This window comes from Protopterus annectens, chromosome 13.part0, assembly GCF_019279795.1.
Source record: "Protopterus annectens isolate FY-2018-M chromosome 13.part0, PAN1.0, whole genome shotgun sequence".
In the NCBI taxonomy this organism is placed as follows: domain Eukaryota; kingdom Metazoa; phylum Chordata; order Ceratodontiformes; family Protopteridae; genus Protopterus; species Protopterus annectens.
Window position 1 is genome coordinate 277,937,686 of NC_056747.1, and position 25,540 is coordinate 277,963,225.

The window sequence follows — 25,540 nt, forward strand, 5'->3', positions numbered from 1 at the left end:
ACATATACATAAAACAGTCACAATAGTGCAGGTACATTCCCGTTCTATTCCAATAGGGCATGCTGTGGTTACATTTTAGCTCAGTACTTTACACATACATTTGTATAAATCATATTGATATTTACAAATGACATAGAATTATTTACAAAATTCCAGAAAACTGGGCTTGCAGTGTGACATCCCCCCCCCCCGAAAACTCAACTAGTTTTTCAAGTGCCCCTTGAGAAACTCTGCTTGAGAGGGTTGACTATCTGGGAATACCTCACCCCAATCCTTGTCTTGAGAACCCATCTGTGTTGGCATTGTTAACCCCACTGAGGTGCTGCACTTTCATATCATATGTCTGCAACCCTAGGCTCCACTTTAATAATTTGGTATTTTGCTGGCAGGCTCAATGTAGCCATGTTGAAGGATTGTGGTCTGTAACTACAGTGAATTTCCTTCCATACAGATAAGGCTGAAGTTTCTGCAGTGCCCACACTATGGCTAGACATTCCTTTTCTACAGCTGCATAACATTCCTCCCTGGGTTGCAACCTATGACTGAGATGCAACACTGGGTGCTCTTCTCCCTCTGAGGAGACCTGGCTGAGTAGAGCCCCCACCCCATGGGTTAAAGCATCCAGCTGCACAACAAATTATTTGCTGTAATCTGGACTAGCTAACACAGGGGGTCATCTCAAAGCTCATTTAAGCTTCTGGAATGCCTACTCACATGCTGGGGTCCACACTACCTTATCTGGCTTGTTTTCCTTGTCAGGTCTGTGAGGGGAGGACATATGGTACTATAATTGGGGACAAACTTTCTGTAGTACCCTGCTGTCCCCAAGAATGCTCTCACCTGTTTTTGGTAACAGGGGCAGGCCTTGCCTGAATGGCTTTCACTTTGGCAGGTTCTGGCCTGATCTTACCACTCCCCACTCTATGTCCCAGGTAGGAGACCTCTGCCATACTCACCTGACACATACTGGGTTTAATGACCAACCCTGCCCTTTGTAGTCTGCCCAGCACCTCCCTGACATCCTGAAGGTGCTCTTGCCAGGAACGGCTGTAGATGGCAATATCATCTAGGTAAGCAAGGGCAAAATCTCCTTCTTCTGCTAGGATATGATCTATCAGCTTCTGAAAAGTTGCTGGGGCACTTTTCATCTCAAAGTGCATCTTCGTGAACTCATGCAAGTCAAAAGGAGTCACAAAGTCTTACTTCTCTCCAGCACATGGAGTCAAGGGCACCTGCCAGTAACCCTTGGTAAGATCAATAGTGGTAAGATACTTAGGCCCACCCAGCTGCTCTAGGGCTTTATCTGTCCTAAGCATGGGGTAAGCATCTGAATCCATGTGACTATTTAATTTCCTGTAGTCCACACAGAACCTGGTGCTGCCATCCTCCTTTGGTATCAGCACCACTGGGGAGGCCCAGGGACTGATGGACTCCTGGATTACCCCTAGTTCCAAAATTTCTTGTATCTCCTCCCTCAGAGTCTGTTTGACTCTCTCAGGCACCCTATAAGGGGTCCACTGTCTATACAGTAACCCTTTTTCCTAGTATACAGATTCCTGCTTCTCTTGAAAATCAGGTGGCTCACTGGCTACCTCCCTCAGGCCTTGTAATGTAGGGTTGGAGAGCTGACCTTATCTCAACTCTCTCTTGATAACCCTTCCCAGCTAACCTTCCACAGGAAGTCTAATATTCTTTGACAGCAGTGCCTCACTGTCAGCCTAGGTACTACTACTCCTCTGCCCTTGAAGTCACTCTGTCCAAGGGAACATCAGTACCCACAAGCATCCATGGCTCACCTTCACTCTCAGTGCTACAGGGTAGCTCCCTCCCTGAAGTAACCACCTCACCAGTCCTGGCTGCAATTGTGCAGTCTGTCTGGGTCTCCCCTAGCCTACTAGACCCACATGCTTGTCTCCAAGCCAGACTGCATGCAACTGTATACACACAAGGTACTGCATTATCAACATCATTTCCTATCAGGATATCTGCAGGGTTATCCTCAAACACACCTACTTGCTGGCTTTCTTTTCCACCCTCCCAATCGAGGTGAACCATAGACAAAGGTATTTGGAATGGGGTCCCTCCTAAAGCTCTGACTGGGGTAGACTGCCCAAGCAAGTAGTGCTCCTCTTTAACCATTGCAGGCATACAATGATTAGGTCAGAGGCTGTGTCTTTCTTAGCAGTGGCTTATTTTCCATCCACTAAGATAGGATATAACTTCTTGTGGTAGTTTGGTACCCTTGTTGTCATGAGATAACTAACTGGTGGCATTCTGTCATTCCCACTTTCTGGCTCTCCCACCTTTTGTTCCCCATCTTGCTTCTGTGGACATCTATATGCTACTGTACATGGTCCAACTGGTTGCATTTAAAACATTTAACCCTTGGTCCTGGATGTGTATCTGGACTAGTGACTTCCCCTGCTACTGGCAGACTCTGCTGGGGCAGTCTGGGCTGCTCCACCATGGGTTCCCTTAGACCAAAGAGCAGCACTGAGTGTCCCTTTCCTGTGCAGTGATGTCCTGCTTGCTAGGTATTGGTGTCCCTTCTTCCCCAACTCATATATAGTATTGGATTATCTATCAGCTAACTAGATTCTCATGTCCTCAGGCAAAATGGTAAGGGCTTGTTCCCACACCAAAAGGACTGACAGCTCTTCCAAAAATGGTGACCTGACATCCACTCACCCACCTATGAAAATAAATGTTTAGTTCAGCAATATATCCACAAACAATTTCATCTGCCTTGAGTCTATGCTCACAAAACTTTTTTCTTATAAGCTTCAAGTGTTAAAGCACTCTAAAAGGCAGTTTTTTTTACAGTATTATAATTTAAGCAATCAGTGTCAGACAATTTATAAATAGCAGTTCCAGCTTTATCATGGAGGAAGGGGGTCAGTAACTGTACCCAGAGCCCTTGGTTAACATCATACTGTTTACATATCCTCTCAAACATATGAATGAAACTATCAAAATGATCCTCTTTTTGTAAATTGTGGAAGAAATTTACTGACCTTTGTTGCTTCTGGGGTTCAGTTACTCCCTTCCCCATTACCTCCATGACCGTGGTGAAGAGTCAACATCTCCTTTTCATGTTGTCTCTGCCTTCCATTCTCCTCAGCTTCCAGACATCACAGTTTCTCTGCTGATACTATTTCCAAATGCTTGGCCTCCAGTTCCAGATGGATTTGTAAGTCCTCTGTGGAAAGATTGAACTGTACATTTTCTGGGAGTGGTACAACTCCAAGGCCAGCCTGGTTGTCCTCCTGACTGCTTGTCTGTGATGCAGCTCTGCCCAAAGCTACAATAATTTCTGCCTTAGGTTGGCATGCACCAGTCCTTTAGCCTGGCACATCTTAGCCAACTGGCTCCTTGTCAACTTGCCATACTCTTCTGTTGACATGCTTGCCTGCTCTGCCTGACTAACTAAACTAACAAAAAAAAAAACAATTGTGATATGAAACTCTGGATGTTCAGTGTGCGGCTGAGTGAAAGTACAAACACCTTCCTTAGTGACCAGTGTTTACAGACTACAGGAATTTAATATCGGCACCACTGAATCCTAATATGTAGATCACCAATATAAGCCAATTAATATGCAATGTGGATATGCCATCACTGCCAACCAATTAATATGTGATGCCCCAGCACTGGCCCAGTAATCAAAGAGTCTCAGTCCTCACCAGTGGCAACACTGGGGAACGTACACACTGGGAGGATGACAAGTACACATACAGTAAAGTGCAATTTCCCTTAAGAGCACACAGAGATCACAGTCAGTCTGGGGCTGGTTTCTCCCTCTTTCTCCATATCCCCAATAAGACTCCCCACTGGCACAGCTATAGGGTTGAGATATCAGCTGAGTGGCCAAACCAAGATCTCCAGTACAATCTCAGTCCAACCAGTGCTTTGTGTCCCTGCCCAAGTAGCTGACACATGCACTATTTGAGATTTAATTTATATACAAATACGCATACACCTGGGGAAGGCTAGCACAGGTTTACTAGCTATGCCCCCTTCTGACCAGACTATAAGGTAGTTCCAACTGCCACCAGCCAACTCTTATCAGGTACTTTAAGGCCCTTAACAAAGGGTGTCCAATCTTACTGTGTAATGTTACTATTAATCCAAATGGTAGTCTAGCCAAGAGCAAGGCTATTTAGAAGTGGCGTATAGAGTGTCACCAAATAGATATGCAAGTACACTAAGACCTTAAATATCTCTAAACATACCAGCTACAATTAAAAGGTTTAAATATATTTAATAATAAATAATAAAAGTACAAGACAATACTCAGCAAGTAATCAGTTACATCACAGTTCAAAATCACACAAAATATTTGAAACAACATTGCAGGACAGTCACAAAAAATAAAGAAAACCTATAAGCTACACTTTACTATATTCCTATCTGAGTCTAAAAGAGTTACTGTGCCCTAAAAAACTTACTTACAGCAAGACAAGTGAAAATGTAGTGATCAGTGGATGTTCTTGTTAGGTCAAAGACAAAATACAAAATGCCCAGTCTCTCTCTGAGAGAGTTCTTAAATTAATATCAAATATTATTTCTGGGTTAGCTTGGATGACATAATATTTTGTCACCTGACTTTAGTTCCCAAGCTAAACCTACATTGTCAGAAAGTACAAGCATTTTTAGCATCTTCCTGTAAAAATACATATCTTCCAGATGTTTGCATATCCTGGAAGTCATAAAACAACAAAACACTTCTACATCTCAAACCTAGCAATTAGTTCTCTTTCAAGACAATACAAAAAACTTCTAGCTCTAGACATTGTGTCTGCTACTGCACTGAAACTGACAGATAACATCTTCTTTATTACATGGTTATGAAACAATTTAATTTCAACTATTTTCTCTGAATTTTTTTTAAGCTAACCTCATGTGTTCCAGTTTCCATTAAATATATACATAAAACAGTCACAATAGTGCAGGTACATTCCCGTTCTATTCCAATAGGGCATGCTGTGGTTACATTTTAGCTCAGTACTTTACACATACTTCTGTATAAATCATATTGATATTTACAAATTACATAGAATTATTTACAAAATTCCAGAAAACTGGGCTTGCAGTGTGACCCCCCCCCCCGAAAACTCAACTAGTTTTTCAAGTGCCCCTTGGGAAACTCTGCTTGAGAGGGTTGACTATCTGGGAATACTTCACCCCAATCCTTGTCCTGAGAACCCATCTGTGTTGGCATTGTTATCCCCACTGAGGTGCTGCACTTTCATATCATATGTCTGCAACCCTAGGCTCCACCTTAATAATTTGGTATTTTGCTGGCTGGCTCAATGTAGCCATGTTAAAGGATTGTGGTCTGTAACTACAGTGAATTTCCTTCCATACAGATAAGGCTGAAGTTTCTGCAGTGCCCACACTATGGCTAGACATTCATTTTCTACAGCTGCATAACATTCCTCCCTGGGTTGTAACCTATGACTGAGATGCAACACTGGGTGTTCTTCTCCCTCTGAGGAGACCTAGCTGAGTAGAGCCCCCACCCCATGGGTTAAAGCATCCAGCTGCACAACAAATTATTTGCTGTGATCTGGACTGGCTAACACAGGAGGTCCTCTCAAAGCTCATTTAAGCTTCTGGAATACCTGCTCACATGCTGGGGTCCACATTAACTTATCTGGCTTGTTTTCCTTGTCAGGTCTGTGAGGGGAGGCCCTATGGTACTATAATTGGGGATAAACTTTCTGTAGTACCCTGCTGTCCCCAAAGAATGCTCTCACCTGTTTTTGGTAACAGGGGCAGGCCTTGCCTGAATGGCTTCCACTTTGGCAGGTTCTGGCCTGATCTTACCACTCCCCACTCTATGTCCCAGGTAGGAGACCTCTGCCATACTCACCTGACACTTACTGGGTTTAATGACCAACCCTGCCCTTTGTAGTCTGCCCAGCACCTTCCTGACATCCTGAAGGTGATCTTGCCAGGAACGGCTGTAGATGGCAATATCATCTAAGTAAGCAAGGGCAAAATCTCCTGCTTTTTTCTAGGATATGATCTATCAGCTTCTGAAAAGTTGCTGGGGCACTTTTCATCTCCAAGGGCATCTTCGTGAACTCATGCAAGTCAAAAAGAGTCACAAAGGCTGACTTCTCTCCAGCACATGGAGTCAAGGGCACCTGCCAGTAACCCTTGGTAAGATCAGTAGTGGTAAGATACTTAGGCCCACCCAGCTGCTCTAGAGCTTTATCTGTCCTAAGCATGGGGTAAGCATCTGACTCCGTGTGACTATTTAATTTCCTGTAGTCCACACAGAACCTGGTGCTGCCATCCTCCTTTGGTATCAGCACCACTGGGGAGGCCCAGGGACTGATGGACTCCTGGATTACCCCTAGTTCCAAAATTTCTTGTATCTCCTCCCTCAGAGTCTGTTTGACTCTCTCAGGCACCCTATAAGGGGCCTGCTTAATAGGCCTTTGGGATCCTGTATCCACATGGTGCTGCACCAGGTAGGTGTACCCTGGTTTCCCAGCCAACATGTCACCAAGCTCCTGTAACATTGCTCGGATTTCTCAAACCTGGGTAGAGAATAGCTGTTGGGGCATTGCTACCCCATCCACTGAGGTGTCAGTCCGAGTTTCACTAAGGATATCAGTCACCAGATCCCCCTCAGACTCCTCCTGCATCCACTGTAAATACTCAGCACAAGGGCCTCCCTATCATGGTAAGGTTTCATCATGTTAACATGTTGCAGTTTGTGCCCCTGCCTCCTGCCTAGCAGTTCTGCCAAGTAGATAACATCACTGACCTTCCTTACCACCTTGAAGGGTCCCTCCTGCAGCGTGTTGTGTCTGACAAGAATGCGAACCATTACCTGCTGCCCTACAGCATACTCTCTGTCTTGAGCATTCCTGTCATACCAGACCTTTTTCTGCTGTTGGACGTCTGCCAGGTTCTCCTGGGCCAAGCTCATGAGCTCCCTGAACCTTGTCCTGAGGTTTAAGACATATGCCACAACAGACTCCTTGTGGGATTCACATTCACCTTCCCACTCATCTCGAATCAACTCTAGAGGTCCCCTCACCCTATGCCCATACAGCAACTCAAGGGGTGAAACAAAACTATGGATTCCTGGGATACCTCTCTGTAAGCAAAAAGATGGGGCAAATATTTGTCCCACCACCTCTTAAACTGGTCTGCAAATGCCTGTAGCATCATCTTGAGTGTAGAGTCTAACCTCTCCACAAGACCATTAGTCTGGGGATGGTAGGGGGTGGTCTTTAGGTGCTTCATCCCACAGCACTTCCACAGACAAGCCAGTAGGTCTGACATAAAATTGGCACCTCTGTCAGTCAGTATTTCTTTTGGGAAATCTAACCTGCTGAAAATCTCTAACAAAGCATTTGCCACCTTTTCTGTCTCAATGGAGGACAGAGCCACTGCCTCAGGGTATCTTATAGCATAATCTTCTACCAGTAAGATATACTTTTTCCCTGTGGAACATGGGGTACACAGAGGCCCCACAATATCCATAGCTATCATCTGGAATGACTCCTAAATCACAGGCAAAGGCATCAAAGGAGTTTTCACTTTGTCTCCTGCCTTGCCTACCTTTTGGCACTGCTGACAGGCCCTGAGGTACCCTGTCTCATCTCTAGAAATGGCCAAAAACAGGTGCCAAATTCACTAAACGAGAAACTCAGTAGGAAAAAAACACTTTAATACAAACAGCAGAGCTTTCGGATACAATCCTTCATCAATACTAAAATGCAAAAGTGCTTACTCTTTATATATAGGTCCAAACAGGTCATATGACCGACAGCCAAAAGATCATATGACCTAAATATTTAAATACTCCAATATAAAACAAATATAGAAAACATGTAAAACATATAAAGCATATAAAGCATACTAAATGCAAATATATATATCAATAACACATATATTATTAAAACCACATATATTATTAAAAAAGGTTTAAAAAGTATATATATTGCTATTATTATTAGATTTACATATCATAATCTAGACCTACTGAGCTTAACCAAAATTGGTTTAAGGCTGACCATGCTATTTAAGCCAGGTACAGAGTCACTGGCAAGCCTTAAAATCCACCCATATTCTTTAATTTCCAAGTTATTATTTACATCCCCACCTCTAGGGGAGGGCTGAACAGAATCTATAGCCCTAAACTTAAAAGAATGTTGCTGTCCACACTCAATATATGTCTATATAGGGCATTCCTATCTATACATCTCCTAATATCAGATTTGTGTTCTGTGATCCTTTCTGCTTACGCAGTTTTGCCTACATAGAAAGAGTCCAGGCTACACAAGTAGCCAGGTATACCACATGGGTTGTTACACAAGTGCTGTCACATTGAACCTATACATCATCCTATTTACGATGTTCAAATGTACCTGTCTCATCATCAATAATATCCTCAACACACAATTGTAACATTTCGTGTGCCAGAACTACCAAATAAAGATGTAGTATTACTAGTAGGAAAATCCTTATAGCACAATCCGCTCTTAAGTCTTCTCATATTTCTATAGGCAAAGTAAGGTCTATTACCTAATATTACTTTCAAATCATTAGAGGCCATTAAAATTATCCAATTCTTAGATACAATTTGTTTAATAGAAGGTGTTCTCATACTGAAGGAAGTCACATACCTTATTACTGTTTTATGTAACCAGATGGAGTGTTATCCCCACATCTGTAATATTTGTAAGAAAATTGCCCCAGCAATCGTCTTTCTATCCTCTAACACTTCCCTTTTCTCATCAAGCAATAACATATTATCATATCCACTAAGAGCAAAATCTGCTAACATATCATCCAACTGTTTTTCAAAACACTGGTCATCAGTATTAAATCTACTCAGTCTACATAACTGAGACCTTACTGTGCTCCTAAAAGTATGTGGTGCATGCATGCTGCCAGCATGTGTATACCTTCCCGTACAGACATCTTTCCTATGTAAATTGGTCTGTATAAGGCCTCCTTCAAGTATCAAGTTAATATCCAAGAAAGTAATATCAGTTTCTGAATAACACATTTTAAATTTTAAGAAAGAAGATGCTGAATTTAGATAATTCATAAATTCATTCAAATCTACCAATGTGCCTTCCCAAAGCAAGAAACAGTCATCCACAAAACGCTGAAAGAACTTAATATTGTGTCTATATGGATTGATATCACTAAACATGTATTTCCTTTCCCACTGGTAAAGTACCAAATTGGCATGATGTTGGCGGAAGTGCCCATAGCCACACCCATAAGCTGGAGGTACAAAGAATCATTAAAAAGAAAAACATTATTTTTTAATATGACATCCATAAGACTACATATATTTTCAATTTTACCAAAATCTGGATTAGGACATGATACCAAAAATTCCCTTAGTAAGTCAATACCAGCATCAATTGGAATGACCGAACAAAGATACAATATCCAATGTAACCAAATAGTACCTCTTAACAGCCAAGTCTATTTTTCCTACACTATACCAAACCTTTAGCTTTTGCAGGAAATCAATAGTATCTCGTAGGATAGAATCACATTCATTAAGAAATGGTTGGAGCTGTCCCTGCAAATAAATAGATATGGGCTCAGTCACCCAACCAGCACCTGAGACAATAGGTGTCATAGGTGGGTCAACCATAGACTTGTGAATTTTGGGAATGCCGTAAAGTTGTGGAGTGACAGGGCAAGAAACAGTCAGATAATTAAATAAATCTAGCTCTATATCACCATGCAATTGCAGCTCATAAATGACCAGGTTCACATACGCAATGCGTTTTTTTACATCCATACAGGTAATACATTTAAATGCAGCATCATCTAAGAGCAAAAGAGACATAGCCGAAATATATTTAGCCCTCTCCATAAGCACCACTACTCCCCCCTTATCTGCTTGTTTAATCACAATACTTTGACTAGACTGTAATTCCTTAAATGCTTTAAATTCTTCAAAAGTCAAATTAAAACGTTTTTTACTATTTCTAGCAGTACCATTATACAAATTTCTAATTTGGAGCTCACATAAATCATGAAATGCTTTGACCACTGGTACATTGGCTGGAATAAAAGTACTTAAACGTTTATAGCTTCCCTCTATTGTTGAGGTATTACCAAACAATAACTTTAAATTCATTATTGTTTGGTAATACCTCAACAATAGAGGGAAGCTATAAACGTTTAAGTACTTTTATTCCAGCCAATGTACCAGTGGTCAAAGCATTTCATGATTTATGTGAGCTCCAAATTAGAAATTTGTATAATGGTACTGCTAGAAATAGTAAAAAACGTTTTAATTTGACTTTTGAAGAATTTAAAGCATTTAAGGAATTACAGTCTAGTCAAAGTATTGTGATTAAACAAGCAGATAAGGGGGGAGTAGTGGTGCTTATGGAGAGGGCTAAATATATTTCGGCTATGTCTCTTTTGCTCTTAGATGATGCTGCATTTAAATGTATTACCTGTATGGATGTAAAAAAACGCATTATGTGAACCTGGTCATTTATGAGCTGCAATTGCATGGTGATATAGAGCTAGATTTATTTAATTATCTGACTGTTTCTTGCCCTGTCACTCCACAACTTTACGGCATTCCCAAAATTCACAAGTCTATGGTTGACCCACCTATGACACCTATTGTCTCAGGTGCTGGTTGGGTGACTGAGCCCATATCTATTTATTTGCAGGGACAGCTCCAACCATTTCTTAATGAATGTGATTCTATCCTACGAGATACTATTGATTTCCTGCAAAAGCTAAAGGTTTGGTATAGTGTAGGAAAAATAGACTTGGCTGTTAAGAGGTACTATTTGGTTACATTGGATATTGTATCTTTGTTTACGGTCATTCCAATTGATGCTGGTATTGACTTACTAAGGGAATTTTTGGTATCATGTCCTAATCCAGATTTTGGTAAAATTGAAAATATATGTAGTCTTATGGATGTCATATTAAAAAATAATGTTTTTCTTTTTAATGATTCTTTGTACCTCCAGCTTACGGGTGTGGCTATGGGCACTTCCGTAGCCAACACGTATGCCAATTTGGTACTTTACCAGTGGGAAAGGAAATACATGTTTAGTGATATCAATCCATATAGACACAATATTAAGTTCTTTCAGCGTTTTGTGGATGACTGTTTCTTGCTTTGGGAAGGCACATTGGTAGATTTGAATGAATTTATGACTTATCTAAATTCAGCATCTTCTTTCTTAAAATTTAAAATGTGTTATTCAGAAACTGATATTACTTTCTTGGATATTAACTTGATACTTGAAGGAGGCCTTATACAGACCAACTTACATAGGAAAGATGTTTGTACGGGAAGGTATACACATGCTGGTAGCATGCATGCACCACATACTTTTAGAAGCACAGTAAGGTCTCAGTTATGTAGACTGAGTAGATTTAATACTGATGACCAGTGTTTTGATAAACAGTTGGATGATATGTTAGCAGATTTTGCTTTTAGTGGATATGATAATATGTTATTGCTTGATGAGAAAAGGAAAGTGTTAGAGGATAGAAAGACGGTGCTGGGGCCAATTTTTCTTACAAATATTACAGATGTGGGGGATAACACTCCATCTAGTTTACATAAAACACTAGTTAGGTACGTGACTTCTTTCAGTATGAGAACACCTTCTATTAAACAAATTGTATCTAGGAATTGGTTAATTTTAATGGCCTCTAATGATTTGAAAGTAATATTAGGTAATAGACCTTACTTTCCCTATAGAAATATGAGAACACTTAAGAGCTCATTGTGCTATAAGGATTTCCCTACTAGTAATACTACATCTTTATTTGGTAGTTCTGGCACACGTAAATGTTACAATTGTTTGTGTTGCGAGGATATTATTGATGATGAGACAGGTACATTTGAACATCCGGTAAATAGGATGATGTATAGGTTCAATGTGACAGCGACTTGTGTAACAACCCATGTGGTATACCTGGCTACTTGTGTAGCCTGCGACTCTTTCTATGTAGGCAAAACTACACGTAAGCTTAAGGAAAGGATCACAGAACACAAATCTGATATTAGGAGATGTATAGATAGGAATGCCCTATATAGACATATATTGGAGTGTGGACAGCAACATTCTTTTAAGTTTAGGGCTATAGATTCTGTTCAGCCCTCCCCTAGAGGTGGGGATGTAAATAATAACTTGGACATTAAAGAATATGGGTGGATTTTAAGGCTTGCCAGTGACTCTGTACCTGGCTTAAATAGCATGGTCAGCCTTAAACCAATTTTGGTTAAGCTCAGTAGGTCTAGATTATGATATGTAAATCTAATAATAATAGCAATATATATACTTTTTAAACCTTTTTTAATAATATATGTGGTTTTAATAATATATGTGTTATTGATATATATATTTGCATTTAGTATGCTTTATATGCTTTATATTCTTTACATGTTTTCTATATTTGTTTTATATTGGAGTATTTAAATATTTAGGTCATATGATCTTTTGGCTGTCGGTCATATGACCTGTTTGAACCTATATATAAAGAGTAAGCACTTTTGCATTTTAGTATTGATGAAGGATCATCTCTAGAAATCCCAGGCCAATAACAGCTCTGCATAATACATCTCTTGGTATGCTTTATGCCCATATGACCTGTAAAGGGAATATCATGGGCTATGGCAAGGAGAGCCAGACAGTAGGCTCTGGGCACTATCAACTGCTGCATTCTCTCACCCTCTAGCCCTTCCTCAGGGGTCCACTGTCTATACAGTAACCATTTTTCCTAGTATACAGATTCCTGCTTCTCTTGAAAATCAGGTGGCTCACTAGCTACCTCTCTCAGGCCTTGTAATGTAGGGTTGGAGAGCTGACCTTATCTCAACTCTCTCTTGATAACCCTTCCCAGCTCCCCTTCCACAGGAAGTCTAATATTCTTTGACAGCAGTGCCTCACTGTCAGCCTAGGTACTACTACTCCTCTGCCCTTGAAGTCACTCTGTCCAAGGGAACATCAGTACCCACAAGCATCCATGGCTCACCTTCACTCTCAGTGCTACAGGGTAGCTCCCTCCCTGAAGTAACCACCTCACCAGTCCTGGCTGCAATTGTGCAGTCTGTCTGGGTCTCCCCTAGCCTACTAGACCCACATGCTTGTCTCCAAGTCAGACTGCATGCAACTGCATACACACAAGGTACTGCATTATCAACATAATTCCCTATCTGGATATCTGCAGGGTTATCCTCAAACACACCTACTTGCTGGCTTCCTTTTCCACCCTCCCAATCAAGGTGAACCCTAGACAAAGGTATTTGGAATGGGGTCCCTCCTAAAGCTCTGACTGGGGTAGACTGCCCAAGCAAGTAGTGCTCCTCTTTAACCATTGCAGGCATACAATGATTAGGTTAGAGGCTGTGTCTTTCTTAGCAGTGGCTCATTTTCCATCCACTAAGATAGGATATAACTTCTTGTGGTAGCTTGGTACCCTTGTTGTCATGAGATAACTAACTGGTGGCATTCTGTCATTCCCACTTTCTGGCCCTCCCACCTTTTGTTCCCCATCTTGCTTCCGTGGACATCTATATGCTACTGTACATGGTCCCACTGGTTGCATTTAAAACATTTAACCCTTGGTCCTGGATGTGTATCTGGACTAGTGACTTCCCCTGCTACTGGCAGACTCTGCTGGGGCAGTCTGGGCTGCTCCACCATTGGTTCCCTTAGACCAAGGAGCAGCACTGAGTGTCCCTTTTTTGTGAAGTGATGTCCTGCTTGCTAGGTATTGGTGTCCCTTTTCCCCAACTCATCTATATTATTGGATTATCTATCAGCTAACTAGATTCTCATGTCCTCAGGCAAAATGGTAAGGGCTTGTTCCCACACCAAAAGGACTGACAGCTCTTCCAAAGTGGTGACCTGACATCCACTCACCCACCTATGAAAATAACTGCTTAGTTCAGCAATATATCCACAAACAATTTCATCTGCCTTGAGTCTATGCTCACAAAACTTTTTTCTTATAAGCTTCAGGTGTTCACTTAAAGCACTCTAAAAGGCAGTTTTTTTACAGTATTATAATTTAAGCAATCAGTATCAGACAATTTATAAATAGAAGTTCCAGCTTTATCATGGAGGAAGGGGGTCAGGAACTGTACCCAGAGCCCTTCGTTAACATCATACTGTTTACATATCCTCTCAAACATATGAATGAAACTATCAAAATGATCCTCTTTTTGTAAATTGTGGAAGAAATTTACTGACCTTTGTTGCTTCTGGGGTTCAGTTACTCCCTTCCCCATTACCTCCATGACCGTGGCGAAGAGTCAACATCTCCTTTTCATATTGCCTCTGCCTTTCATTCTCCTCAGCTTCCAGACATCACAGTTTCTCTGCTGGTACTATTTCCAAATGCTTGGCCTCCAGTTCCAGATGGATTTTTAAGTCCTCTGTGGAAAGATTGAACTGTACATTTTCTGAGAGTAGTACATCTCCAAGGCCAGCCTGGTTGTCCTCCTGACTGCTTGTCTGTGATGCAGCTCTGCCCAAAGCTACAATAATTTCTGCCTTAGGTTGGCATGCACCAGTCCTTTAGCCTGGCACATCTTAGCCAACTGGCTCCTTGTCAACTTGCCATACTCTTCTGTTGACATGCTTGCCTGCTCTCCCTGACTAACTAAACTAACAAAAAAAAAACAATTGTGATATGAAACTCTGGGCGTTCAGTGTGCGGCTGAGTGAAAGTACAAACACCTTCCTTAGTGACCAGTGTTTACAGACTACAGGAATTTAATATCGGCACCACTGAATCCTAATATGTAGATCACCAATATAAGCCAATTAATATGCAATGTGGATATGCCATCACTGCCAACCAATTAATATGTGATGCCCCAGCACTGGCCCAGTAATCAAAGAGTCTCAATCCTCACCAGTGGCAACACTGGGGAACGTACACACTGGGAGGATGACAAGTACACACACAGTAAAGTGCAATTTCCCTTAAGAGCAGACAGAGATCACAGTCAGTCTGGGGCTGGTTTCTCCCTGTTTCTCCAGATCACCAGTAAGACTCCCCACTGGCACAGCTATAGGGTTGAGATCTCAGCTGAGTGGCCAAACCAAGATTTCCAGTACCCTCTCTGTCCAACTAGTGTTTTATGTCCCTGCCGAAGTAGCTAACATGCATACTCTTTGAGATTTGATTTGTATACAAACACACACACACCTGGGAAGGCTGGCTCAGGTTTACTAGCTGTACCCCCTTCTGTCCAGACTATAAGGTAGTTCAGACTGCCACCAGCCAACTCTTATCAGGTACTTTAAGGCCCTTAACAAAGGGTGTCCAATCTTACTGTGTAATGTTACTATTAATCCAAATGGTAGTCTGAACAAGAGCAAGGCTATTTAGGATAGTGATAGGATACTGGAAGAGAAGAGGTTAAGTTCATTCCAGCTAAGTTTGAAAAATATTCTGAAATTAAATTACCTTGTCGGCTATATGGATTGTAGATTACAGTTCTGATTGCAACCAGAGACAAAATGTCTGTAAAGACAAGGACTATGAATCCTGCTGTATTGTCCTTAGCAGTGAACTAATTGCTACCCTGGAAGGGTGGAAGTGTTGAAATGGTTTTCTGGCTTCCAGATGGTATGACACATCTTAGCAAAACTCTGTGTGTATGGTAACACATATGTGCGAGATTCTGATTCAGTTTCTAGTAGAGGGGGTACAATGAGAACCAGACGTCAGTTGACTAAATGTATGTGATGTTAGTCTGTAATCCAGGACTGAAATGATGTTTTCATACTAGATGAGAGAGAAGTCTCAGGGCAGTCTGTTTTTGAAACCTGACAAAGAAGGATCACTCACCCACTTCATCTTGCCTTGCTCTAGTAAGTGAACTAGGGGACATTATTCTTTAAATCAGTCAGGAATTTTTAGTGAGGTTGGTCACGTACTGTTTGTCTGCATCTGTGTGAATCTATTCATCTGTGTTATTTTAATATTTCCTATGATTGAAACACTGGTGTTTATTGTAAATAAATATTTAGTATTTTCATGTTATCTTATTATTTATTATTAAATATATTTAAACCTTTCATTGTGGCTGGTCTTTTAGAGGATATTTTAACCTTTGAGAGTACTTATATTTATTTGTTGACACTGTGGCTGCTCCTGAAAGCCTTACTGCATCCGTCAAACACTACCATTTGTATTAATATTAATTTTACTCAGTGTAATTGGGTACCTTTGTAAGAGCCTTACAGTAGCTGGCTTTGTAGTGTCCTGGTGGCAGTATCTACCTTACAATCTGTGCAGAGGGTCATAGCTAGTATATCTGTGTCAGCTTTTCCCAGGTTTGTGTGTGTGTGTGTGTGTGTGTGTGTGTGTGTGTGTGTGTGTGTGTGTGTGTGTGTGTGTGTGTGTGTGTGTGTGTATGTGTATGTGTGTGTATGAAAATCAAATATCAAAGAGTGTGTGTGTTTCAGCTATTTGAACCAGGGACACAGAGCAGTAGTTTCACAGGGAGGGTGGTGGAGGACTTGGCTTGCAACACTCACCCGAGAAATCAGCTCTATAGCTGTGTCAGTGGGGAGTCTTGTTTGGGGCCTCGAGAAACAGAGGGAAACCCAGCTCCAGGACTCTCCCTGTGTGCTCTTAAGGGAAATTGTGCTTGGTGCAGAGAGTTGCACCTGGAAATACTGCATGTCTCTATTTTTGTTCCAAATGAATGTCTCTCACCACTGTTAGTGGTGAGGATTAAGGCTGCTTGATTACTGGCCCAGAGGGGGACCATCACAGTCCCACATGAGCACTGGCAGTTTTTATAGATTCATGCAAAATATTCTATAGTGTTTGATATAACTGTGCAAGTTGTCAGGGCATCCCACAAAAGGAATTAGAAACGTAGTTAATTTTGGATTTCATAATCAGGATGATGGAGCCCAGAAATAAAGAATGGTTTATGTTCCACTAGTTAAAAAGTGAAATGCCTACCTGAGGCTCAAATGTGAATGAACTGTAACCTTTCATAGGACAAGAGGAAAAAAATGCTGATATTTATTGACACATTGATTAGTCTATATATGCATTGTTTTAGCACTATGTAGCTGAAAAGTGCTTATTGGTGGCCATGACACACAGTAAAACTTTTCTAAAAGGGACAGCAGACTTAGTGCATCATTTTAAATTCACTGGAGCCCAGGATGCAGAATTTACCTCTAATAAGGGCTAAACCTTAAAGGAATAGTACTTGGGAGAGATTTGTAAAATCTGTGGATGACTCATAGGGCTGGGGAATGCATAATGTTTATGGTGTTTACCTAACAGACAAAATGTACAGTTTGATTCTCACTAAGAGGGAAATGGCTATGCTTAAAATGGCCCATAAAGGGCAGCTAACCTAGTACTTACCTATGAACATATAATGAAATTGGTGTTGTGCAACATATTTTTACCCCTTGGCATTGGCAGACCTTTTCAAAAAAGAAAAGACTTGACTTATACATGTATCCTGTTTCAACCCCTCCATTTTGCAACTGTAACTATATATAAAGTAATTGGATTGAAAATCCACTGCTGAGGATTATCTTCCATAAACTAGTCAAATACCTTTATGTAATTGTTTGGATGGAAAGTAGGTATCCAGTATTGGCAATATGGCAAGGCTTTATGAAATTCTTCTGCATAGTCTCCAAAAACCTAAAGTAGTCAAGTAGTCTCATACTTTAGAAAGAGAAAACACAGTTATATGATCACTGTTTCACTGATAGCAGTCTGAGAAAGACCAAATGAAAAAAATGGATGCTCATTTAATGCTTGCATTCATGACATATTCTCTACACTTCCCATGCTCATCGTAGGTTTTCCCCTGTACCATCAAAACTAATACAGTTGTTTCCCAAAGGTCATTAACATTTGGAGGTAGCTAAGAAATTTTTCAGGTGATGACCATTTGGTCTGTTGATCTCAAATGAATGGATTCTGAAGAAGCAGTCATTGTGTAAGCAAATACATGCCAGTTCTAAGAATTTCAATAAATATTTTGTGGCTGAAATGTTATTGTTAGAGAAATCTGAACATCATGAAGTATACATAATGTATGGTAATATACACAGTAACTTTTTTTTTTTTTTACATTTTATTATATTCATTTGTTAACTTGATAAGCTCAACAGACACAAGTGTCCCTTTTATAAACATTCCAGGGTGGAGCCCATGTCCCTTATGGACAGAGGCAGTGTGTAAAAATAGTAGAAACCCTGCTTACTGACCTTTGAAATCTTATCCCTAGGGATAGAAAATTGGATAAAATCTATGTAAAACTGGCTAGGCTTGTAAGGGTTCTTGAGCCGTTAGCCTCATAATCTCAAATGACCCTATGAACCCTCATTTCTGCTTCAAAGTAATGTGGGATAATCTGTAAGAGCCTACATGCCTGAAGGCAAAATGCATGTGGATTTTAGTGAGAAGAAAGCTATTCTGTGTTTTGGATATAATTGTAAAGATGGAATCTAAATAATGACAATAAGATGGAATGGTCTGGTCTAGGTGTTACATCAGCCAAATAGGGGCTATACTTGGGACAATACTACCCACCCTCTAATAAATGATCTTCAGAAGGGCATTTTGTATGGGTAGGACAGGATGGAAGCAGTAGATCCTTTAAATTATCAGTACACTTGAAGACATGTCCAGATAGATGCAAACTGTCAGGATATTTTGGAATAAGTAGGACTCAACACGTCAAATGCCTTAATGTTTGATGGAATGCAATCAGTTTAATGTTCCTGTGCAGTTTCTACCATTTATTCCATTAAATGCCTCACTGTTAACCATTTGGTCTTGTAAATGAATTTTACTTTTTTTATTATACTCTGTATTTTATTTCATTAGATTGTACTTTGTATGTTCGTTTTACCTTTGGCATGAATCATGCCTGAAAAACATTCTCAAATAATCTCAGTTTACCTTATTAGCAAAGAAATATTACATCAGAAATGCTGTTTATGATTCTTGCAGCACATGTATTTATCAGACAGGATATCAGGTGGTTTAATCAAATCAAAATGTCAAATATGTCATTCTTCTTCAGAGATTCATTATTTGTACATCATGGTATTCCATTGTATACAGAAAAAAATAGGTGCATGTTGGCGGTTTCTTGAATATAGACTTGGAGATTCCTAAAGAAACCCACCTTTTGTGGTAAGGACTGTCATAAAAAGGTCAATGATATGGAGATTTGTGAAAAAGAGCCACATTAGCCACAGTGAGGAAAGACCGCATTATCAGTTAATTTGCATATCTCTGAATCACCATTAACTACCACAAGTACAGATCATCATTTTCCTACAATAATTAACAATAGTGGTCACATTGTAGTTGCACAGGCATCTCCCCTCAGTCACTCACCCACACATAAACATGCTAAGTAAAACATAGGCTTGCGCGCGCGCGCGCACACACACACACACACACACACACACACACACACACACACACACACACACACACCATATACCTCATACAGTCTCTGTTGTCAGAACTTCCTGATATCTCCTTTTTCCCTGCCTTGGAACTTTATAGATAATTACAGTTAATTCTTAATGCCAGACATTTGAGTTTCACACTTAATATCCTTCAGTAAATGAATGGTACTGCAAAAGCTGTTATCCTAGTGAGCTTCTAAGCAAGTAGAAGGAATAATTAAAGAAGTCCAAGCTTTTGGCTTTGTTTTGATGTTTTGCAATACAAGGCTGAGAGATATGCTTAATGTTTCTAGTCCCTCTCCCTCTTTGTATGTCATGGACTGCTGCAAGTATTGAATAATGCACAATATCCTCATACCTCAAAAAAAAAAATCATCCTGCATTAACTTGTCTGTTAGTAGAGCAGGTTAATGTTGCAGATTTCTGTACCAGTGGTGCAGGGTTCAAATAATGTTACCCCCGCCCCATGTAGTTGCTTCTTTTTATTTTGTTAATTTTTTTGTTAAGTGGTATTCCTGGTATTTAGTAGGACTAGTTTCCTGTGGAGGATGAGGCAGGATACAAGTTTAGAATCCTTTTAGTGGCTTCAAGGCATGCTACATAATAATATCCCTGGTGTTTAGTGGTTCCCTGCACCATATATATATATATATATATATATATATATATATATATATATATATATATATATATATATATTGTAGTTAAATGTTTTTAGAGCATGCTATATATAGCATCTCTGGTGGCTAGTGTTTCTCCTAACCTACATTATGTGCATGTGCTATTCAGGACTGAATTTAAAGGGTTTCCCTGGTGGCTAGTTCACACATACATTCACTCATGCAGCCCCTCACACACACTCATGCACACACCACCTAACACTACCCTGAACTCCCTAGCACTTACTTCCTTCACAATGGATAAACACAGCCTTTTAGCTGTGTTCGTTACCATGAGAATCCAGAATAGGCTGTGTCACTTTACATAGGTGAATGATAGTGTTAATGCTTTACAGCTGGCATTTCTGGAGTGAGCACATGGCTAATTAGCATACACCTTTACAATAGAATGCCTCATTAGCATGCATCATGGCCAAGGAGACAGCACTCTATTGTGCTACATGTCTTCGAGGAAAATAACTATTGTATGGCTATCTATACATTTGAAAAAGTTACTGTGAGGTATATGCCTCATGCAGACCTCATATACACCTTGTGGTAACTTTTATGAAATCGGTCTTATGTGCTTGATCTATTTGTACCCAAGTAATGAAGCAACAGGACTTAGCCTTTATTAGCTCATGCAGAAGTTCAATCTGTATGATCAGGCATTTATGGTTCAATGCCGCAAAATAAAAAAGAAACTTTCTGCAATCATTTGTTTGGATTACTTATAATAACAGAGCTTTGGTTGTGCTATATCCACAAGCATGACCTGAATCCATCTAGCACGAACACTGATCTGCTTTGTTTTGAACTTTGTACTATAAAAGGATATTCCTGGCATTTTCCAGTAACAAAAAAAAAATAAAATAAAAATGTGTGAATTTTTTTCCTGTTGCCACTATACTGCATTCTGTAACTGTATGCAGTCCTGTTTTTGATGAATATTATGAAGCAACAGAAGTCACACAACATCTAACCAGCAGTCGTGTCAACAGTTGTATTTATCAGAATATTTCAGATTCCTGAGCATAATTACGCAACACATTTTTTCTTTATGTGTCATTTGTGTTGTGGCTTGTTTCAGACATTAGTATCATGTTTCAACAGAATTTTCTCAAACCTTATTTTACAAAGGCAACTACATTGATTCTCTACAGCTCTTCCTTGTGTAAGTTCCAATGGAACCTGACACTGTTGCCAGATTGTCTCAGCTTACTCACTCAAAGCAAATAGTGTCATTTAGTGTTACTGTTTTAAATTGTGATTTTTAAATATGCAATGCAACTAGCTTGGCTGTTGCACAGTCACTCGATAGCAGTATGTAGGCCCTATATAGCTTCTCCACTGCAACACAATTCTTTTGTCTCAAAGGCAGGACATGACAGTTGGCAAACTAAGGGTAAGCACATGCTGGCTGATTTATCAATTTTAATGGATTTTCCTTCAGTTTCAGGGGATGGCAAGACAGAAAGACTGGCAATGTTAAACATCTTCTGAAATTCAGTATTAAATTCAGGTTTAATTATTTATTTGTTTGTATTTGTTAATAAGGAAAGTCCTCTGAGTAAAGCTAATTTTCAGAAGAAACCCTGAGAGAAAAACTTTGATAATTAAAAGATAAGGAAGTAATAAAAATGTTTAAATACCCATCAGGAAACATATTATTGCATGGAACAATATACATGTATGGATACACATATGTATAGTAGGGTACAGTATCTGACATCAGCATTATCTTAAAGATAAAGGGGCACAAAGTATCTGAAGTATTTGTGGTTATTCAGCCCAAACAGTAAACAAACAATCATAAGTATGGTATAAGGACACAATAATACAGTAGCATAAATGACATAGCTGGAGTAACTGACATTATAGTATTATACACTAACTAAGGCAAACAAAAGTGTATCATTCCTTTACTTTTTTATAGAGTTCCTGCACTGTGCTTTACAGATATTTGATTTAATTTATTAAATCAGCAAGTTAAGTGCACTTTCTGTTGTTGCAGCCTTAATCTATACACTATGCAGAAAATGTAAATGTATTTGTGCTGTTTTCCAATAAATATTTTTAGAAACAGACGTATCCTGATTCATTTATTGCCCATAGTGAACATTTTCAATGGCCATTTTTCACAACAGAAGTTGTCCAATGAAGGGAGCAAATTTGAGGAAGCTGTCTTCACTAAGTTAGCTCTCAATAAAATGACCCAAATCCTTTCTATTTACTTATGAATTCCTGTCCTTCATGGCCACCACTTCTAGCCATGACAATGCATGCAGTGTAAGCAATGCTCCAGTAATGTACATGTATGTGTACCAATAGGAAGAGCCACATACTCTGTGCTATGGACAGAGGGAACTACCATACCTGTGCTACGGGCAGAGGGAACTACCATACCTGTCCTATGGACAGAGGGAACTACCATACCTGTGCTATGGAGAGAGGGAAATACCATACCTGTCCTATGGACAGAGGGAACTACCATACCTGTGCTATGGACAGAGGGAAATACCATACCTGTCCTATAGACAGAGGGAAATACCATACCTGTGCTATGGACAGAGGGAACTACCATACCTTCACTATCTGACAAAGACTGGTAGAAATAATGATGAATAGTAAAGCAGGAATTGACTGCCTTAGATGAGAGGAGTACACTGATATCAGGAAGAAGGTGAAGTAGTGCTTTAGTGGGAAAGAACAGAAAAAGCACCTAGATATAAAGCAATGCATAAGAGAAAGAACCAAATTATTGCTGTATTGGTAGTAGAGATTTAAATGTGCTGAGGGGGAAGTTGTGAATTTTTAGACAGTGTTTTCAAGGTAAGTCGGATCATTGCAGGCTTTAGGTACTTTGTACTGAGAATTCTTACATTTGTTACCAGAGGTGGGTACACTGAAGGTGGACTTGATGTGAGTGTGGCCATTTAGTTTAAATGCCAATCACTGCTACTTTTAAAAATGAGTGAGGGAAATGGCAGCCAGACAAGTTCTGCTAGGCTGATACACCAATGTGCACTATGTTTATGCCTGCAGTACATTTTACAGGATTAGGATTAGGGGTAGCAGACATTAATAAGGTGGTATGGTGGTGAAGAATGGTTTGAAATTTATAAACTTCAGTTTGCCAATCATACCAGTAAGTAAAAGTGAAAAAGCAGCAAACCAAAGACCAGAAAGGAACCAGACCACAAAACCTATAAGCTTTCGTTCATTTAATAAAACACCACAAACTTCATCAGAATAAATACAAAAACTTGAAACTATGTGCAAAAAATCATTCAATAACAAAATCTTTCAAATAAATTATTTAAATAGCCACTGTGATGTCATGAAAATTAAAAAATACACTACCATTTTTTTAACATTGCATATGTATAAAAACATGAATATATATATATATATATATATATATATATATATATATATATATAAAATATATATATAATAGTCAACAACACCAAACTACTACATAGTGTTTCATCAAATAAAGCCCATTTTATGAACAGCTTGGCTCACTATAGCAAAGCCTTTGTAACTGAAGAAAACACTTGATATTAATAGTTTAATTTAGTCCTGGAGGGTAGTCTGCTATCTGCCATTTAGTTTCCCTACATTCTAATAAGGCTTTAAAATTACCCACCAAAGGACCACAAACTACTTTGTCTTAGACAAAGAATGTAAATTTCTTAAAATTGTTACATAATAAAACTTGTCGTGTCACTGCATTATTCCTGTCTTTGTTTATCACTGCCAACACATGTTCATAAATCCTTCTACTTAGTGACCTGATGGTCTTGCCAACATAAAAACTGGTAAAAGAATTGCATACTGTGAGATAAACAATACCCACAGAATCACATGTAAACCTGTCCTTTGCCCAAATAACTTTCTTGAAATGTTCCAATTCAACAGAACCTGCACTGGCTATGTATCTATACTACCTGCAATAACCACAAGCAAAAGTCCCAACAAGGTCTTTGACCCCATTGTGTGATGTCTTAGAAGTACTTTCACGTATACTTCTTATGTTACATACCTTTTTATAAGTGAACAAAGATTCATTACCCAGGACTTTCACCAATTCAGAATGTCCAAGCAACACCTTCCAATTTTCCTTAATAACACGCCTAATAATGTCCATTCCATCTGAAATGGGCAATGGGAAGAAGGCACGTTCAAACACCTTGTTGTTTTTGATTCACCCTACTTGTTACACTGAAATTGCCTCTCAAAATGGGACTAGCTAAACTGTCTCTGAGAGTTATAACTTCAGCAACAATGTTAACGTAACCAAAACAAATCATATCCCCTGGCTATAAAAAATCCATTCAGTTTGTTAACCTCACCATCAAAGACAGAATCTTCACTGGTCAAATAACTCAACCTTATAAGTTGTCCCTTGACAACCCCTCTTTTCATATGTTGGGGGTGAAGACTGTCCCTGTGCAAGTACTGATTAACAAAGGTAGACTTCCTGTGGATACTACTACTGAAACTAAAACTGTCATCAAGTAGTTCCAAATGAATATCCAGGAAGTCTATTGTTTTCCCAAACCCTCCCAGGGTAAAGTTAAAAAAACTGGTTGAACAATTCAGGTCTTGCAAGAATAACTGGAAACTGTCAAGGTTCCCTTGCCGCAAAAAAAAAAAAAAAAATTCATCAATGTAACGCCTGTAAAATAAAATGTTCTTAGCCAAAGGATGTGTCACAAGAAATTTCATCTCTTCATATAAAGTAGAAAAGCGCTGGAAACATTTGGACCCCTAACTTTCATGTCCAGAGTTTCCATGTCAGTTTTTAAGTTAGTAATATTACATTTATAATGGGCAACCAGCAGTTTCATCAGGGCGACACCAGCACCATTAAAAAGTTCAGTCAATTGCTGGTACAAAGTGTCCCCTTGTTGAACACAGTTAGGAAATTTAAATAATCTTAAGCCATGAGGTACACAGCAGAGTCTTACACATTCTTCTAAATAAGCCACTTCTAACTGCAAAGAAATAATTTTTAAAGAAAGTTTTTCTAAGGAAAATATGTCATTTTTGTAAATGTCAAACTCATCTGAGCAGCTGCTTTCAATAGTGGCACTTACTTGTATTTCATGACTGTCCAATTTGAAGGGGTTTTCAAACTAACTAAAACATGAGAAACCACATCTTTATGTGAAATTGTGCTGGGTAAAGTCCCAACAACACCATTAGGATGAAAAATGCCATCACTGGATACACTGAATGAAGAAACACCTCCATCTTTGTTTCCCCCAGCCAACTGACTGAGGGATTGATGTACTGAAGTCACCATGCTACTAGCAATATTGCTCTATAGCTGAACACCTCCTCCTTGCTTACCTTGACAGCGAGAAAAGCCTTCACGGATAGCAGCAATAATGTCTACAAAAGATT